This window comes from Pinus tabuliformis, chromosome 2_2 (genome assembly GCF_031772625.1).
Source record: "Pinus tabuliformis cultivar Carrire ecotype Pingquan chromosome 2_2, CPIR1, whole genome shotgun sequence".
Lineage (NCBI taxonomy): Eukaryota > Viridiplantae > Streptophyta > Pinopsida > Pinales > Pinaceae > Pinus > Pinus tabuliformis.
In genome coordinates, this window is record NC_142300.1 from 756,988,629 (window position 1) to 756,993,576 (window position 4,948).

General features: G+C 35.5%; 1 long non-coding RNA gene across 1 annotated transcript; it reads right to left on the reverse strand.

The window, feature by feature from the left end:
- Window positions 1-294: 294 nt before the first annotated feature.
- LOC149194895 (uncharacterized) lies at window positions 295-1,048 on the reverse strand. Its single transcript, XR_016255122.1, has 3 exons — window positions 966-1,048; window positions 566-824; window positions 295-401 (listed from the first exon to the last, which is right to left on the reverse strand). It is a non-coding gene; the product is annotated as an uncharacterized LOC149194895 (long non-coding RNA).
- Window positions 1,049-4,948: the final 3,900 nt, after the last annotated feature.

Here is a 4,948-nt window from a genome sequence, read left to right on the forward strand (position 1 = left end):
AAAAGAGCAATTCTCCTAGTTAAGCAGATAACTAATTCTCGAAATTCTTCTCTGGCATCTCTGTCATTGTCGTTAAAATTTGAGAATTGTCGTCAGTAATACTTCCTTGTGTACAGCGTTTTAACATCTCCAAGGCTGCTTTTGGCTGATCCACTCGGACCATATGACCTGCATCATGAACCTGGTGCAGCAAAATAGAAGATTGCGTAAGGAAGAAATTATCTACTTGTACAATGAAATCAAAGATGATCATCGAGTGCCTTTTACCTTGAGAAAACTGAGTGGTCCATAACTAGTTATTAAACCTGCTTCCTTATCGTCTACAAGGAAGGATTTTGTAGGTGCCTTCTTGAAATTCTCACTTCCAGACCAATCCATGGAATTCACCCATCTTGAATTGCCTGAAAGACACATAATTTGAACAATTAACTTTTCAATTTTGAAGATTAGACTGACAAGCCTGAAAAACACAACTGCAAATAAGTTAATAACAGACTTAACACCTAAATCATAAAGTCATTCTCAAAAACAAAAATAATATGTTATATGTATACAGTATCATTACCTAACCAATTGCAAATGAGATCATATTCTCCTGCATAAACTAGCAACTTAACACCATCCTCCAAGAGTGTTGGAATGCCAACTTCCATATTCCGCATCCAGTCAGTAAGCATAGCTTCATAAACCAAGGGGCTACAGGAGACAAATTTTCGGCTGCCAACCCCCAGGGCATCCCTAACGAAACCCTAGTTTAAGTAATTCTCCATATTTGAAAAATCATAGCACAGGCCACCATTGCACTCCTTCCGAACATCATAGTACTGCAAAATATAAAACAAAATAATGAAAACTAATATCGTAAGATATATAAAACAATGATGACAAACTACATTTTAAGATACAAAATCCTGATAAAATAAACATAATGTCTGGTTGTCCAGTATTTAGAATTTAAGTCTTACATTGATATTCCCAGCTAATGCCATAATGGAATTGAAAATTGAGGTGCACACCAAGTATGATGCAAAACATGTGACAGTCCCTTCAGTACCTGGCAAGTTATCACACCGGCTATAATCAGAACCTACATTAAAAACCTTCGATAAAGGATCCAGCATAACATCAGTCGTAACTAGTTACTTAAAACACTTCACAAATGGTAACTAAGGATCATAAAGCAAACAACATTTAGCCATCAAGCTTCTCGCAATTTAAAACATAATATGAACACATACAAATATAGTTCAATAAACAAAATATACATCTCATAAATATGAAAATATGCATTTTGTTCCAAATTTTAATAGGATTTCAGCCCCATGAAAAAATATTCCTTGAAATTTGATGACTAGTTTATATTTGTAGGTGTCTATTTCTCAGATTTTTGGTTTGTTTTTTATGGATTAAAGGTCTACAAGTATCAAATACATGAGATATATTATCAAAAATGATAAAAAGTGGACCATACTACAAAATGTTTGTAAAAACACACAATAAACAAGAATGAACTAACTAGTGGAGGGAAAAGCATCACCTATGCACAATATTTTGAGATCCAGATAAGCCTTCACTATTGTTATGGAAAATTCTTGCACAAACAACTTAAAAAATACATTGAATATTTCAAAAACCACATCAAAAAACAAGCCTTCCATAGCGGATAAGTGTTCAAAGCCCTTAACACAAATTTTATGGATTGTACTTGCTCATTATGAAATAAAGCAAACACGGTTCAACCAAGAAGAATGCTAGATTTTCCATCTAAATAATAGATAGTATGACTTGTCAGTACAGCAGGGTATTATTAGGAATACAATAAAGAAAAGTAATTTAAAACATGAATGCTAGATTTTATGAGGCATTTTCGTAAGTAGATTTGATCAATGCCACACCGGCTGCTTTCAAAAATATAAAAAGTGGTGTCATTCAAAACTTTACCACTTTGTTGGAATCAGCTGCCTTTAGAAACATGAGGAGGAATACATATGGCCGAGTGGGAACTGTAAGCTTGAAGTTCAATTGCTTTAAACTCCTACGAAGAGTTATTATCAATTGATCAGTCAATCTAAATGTTTGGAGAGTATGTTGCAATCAATGAAAAAGAATTATCAGTTAGAGCTAATTACCATGGCCACTATCTGTTATGACGTGCATTCATTTGGGAAGATGCGGATGAAGCCATTGACCTGTAGCCAAGTATAAACCAGCTCTTATCAATATTGTGTTACCTATTATAATATAATTTTTGTGCTGATTCCAGCATAAAGCGTAATCTTCTGTAGGAGTAGATATTGCTGGTGTATGTACTTTTATACAGCAAACAAAGTGTTCTTTTAATTAGATATATACACATCCTTTCTTACAGATGTCATCAAGTCATCCTACCTATGGAGGACAGACTTCTTCATATTTTCTAGCTATAAACATTGCATCGATAGCAAGTAATGGCAAATTCTTCCTTGCAATACTTTGAATAGAAAGGTATCTGTCAATGATGTTCACAGTGAGATACAACGTCTCTGGCATTAATATTTTGATGTCAGGCCTAAGAGATAGACCATATAAATCTCTTTTAGATATAAGTTTGACAACAAATGGAAGTTGGAACTAGCATAGGAACGAAGTTGTACCTCCACCAATCAATCAATCACGACTGCCCTCATCTTTGCGTTGATTTTAACCTGGTTTCTCATATAATCTGGAGGTACGCAACTCACGTCTTGGGCATACATGAATGCCAAATTTTAGTTAAGGAAAATAAAACTTTACCTTCACCCTAACAAGAAACTGCAATCATTGGCAGAGAAACATACCTCAATTGTCCTGTAGAATTTGTATATATCTTAAACGTATTCAACAACTGCCAATTGGTTTTCAATGTTTCCATCATCAATGCTAGGAAGCACCTGATGGGAATCCCTGAATGCATCCTAAAATACATTCATTAAGATTATTAATCATTTTCAGTCGACTTACATCATAATTAAACACAACACTAACTTGAGGCTATCAAGATAACTAATCATTTTCATCCAACTTACAACCTGACTAAAGACAAAGCTATCTTAAGGTTATAAAACTTGCTAGTAATTTGGAGTGGACATGGATACTCTTTGGTTTGTGTATATTTGTTGAACAAGAACAAGAAAAGTATAGGAGAGTGACACAGACCTCACTTTGAGATGTTAGCATTGTAGTCTTTGGTTTGTGTATATTTGTTGAACAAGAACAAGAAAAGTATAAGAGAGTGACACAGACCTCACTTTGAGATGTTAGCATTGCAGTCAATGATGGTGCAGTGTGTTTCCTGGCTTTCAGTTGGCTAGGTCTTTCTAATCCCCCTTCTTGTGCACTTGAGTCGATGTTATCACTAATACAAATGACAACGTCATTGCTGGTGGTGCAACTGTCATCATTGGTTAAGTTGGCAAGGCATAAAAAAGCAACATAGCCATGACATGGATTTGAATACTTCTCATGAACATATCTCAGCTCATTTCTTCCTGCACTTAAGTGGAAGTCAACGATGAAGTTTGCACATTCCCTGGAACAAGTAAATCAAATGTTATTCCTTAACAACGCACAGGGTTAACTAAATGTGCGCACACCCCAGACAGTTTGATGTGCACATTTTTCAATCTTTCCCATATGTAGAATTATATACAATTTCAGACAGGTTGCCAATAAATTAGTGTTGTAGCAGGTCCACTAGGTTTTGGATATATAATCTACAGATTGCGTAATTCATGGAAATTCCTAAGAAATTTAGGAGTAAGTATCCTTTGGAAGGTTAAACTCATTAAAAGCATGGTGCCTTGAGAACTATAAGACTTACTTGAGATCTTCTTTTGAGTAGCCTATGTGATAAAGTTGTGGTAGCTGAATAGATGCAGTGGATCTAGATTGGGGCACTCTACATATTTTAACCTCTTCTCTATTGACATTACAAGTTTATACTTGTGAGCTTTTCCTCACCATTCCAGTATTATTGGCCACAATATTCTTGGCATGATTTATGTCTTCCTTTGAGTGCTACAGGTCCATAATAGTGGAAATTGAGGGACCTCTTAACCAATATTACAGGCCTGTATCTTTTGAGACCTAATGATTCAACACCAGAAACTATTCCATAGTAAACCTGCTTTCACAATCCTCGATCCAGAATTGGTGTGATTTACACATGAATTGGAGTTTAGCTACAATGTGCTCAAAGCAGTTTCTTTTTGGCATCATATTTATCCAGATTCAAATCTATTGCCAGGAAATTCGTCCAAATTGTTGACTATCACCCAAAGAATCAGCGATGTGAATCAAAACGATCAGGAGATTGTTGTGGAGTTAGCTTCCTCAATAGTAATAGCACCATAATATTTTCTTCATGAAAGGTGTGTGTAAGCTTCCACAAATAATAATGCAGCGACTATGAATGCAATAATGCTCACATTCAGGGTTCAGAATCTGAAGCTAGATAAGGTTGCATATTAACATGAACAATAGCAGGTAAAGGATATGGCATTGTTTTTCCAGAGCCTGTATCATCAATACTAAACAAATTTCGTTCTTTGAAAGCCATGGGCTGCAAATACTGTTCCATTGTAAGGATATCAACACCCACAGCACATGTGTCGTTCATTGTTTTCTTTGTCTCTTTATCAGATTCTTCAAGACCCAACATTATGGAAGATTTGCTCACCATTTCTCCCTTGAATCCCTTCACATGCTTCAATATAAGTAAGCTTTGGTCATACCCTCATCAACATATCTACATTGATGAATTTGAGCAACAATGGCCCTCCAACCTTACGGTTGTCAACATCTTGATGTCAGATTAGCTAAACACTTGCACACCTTTTAGGATCACGATGAATAAGCTGGGCTATTTCTGGTTGACAACATGGATTTACAACTTCTTGTCCTCCTTGAGTTGTAATAGCTGTATGTTGAA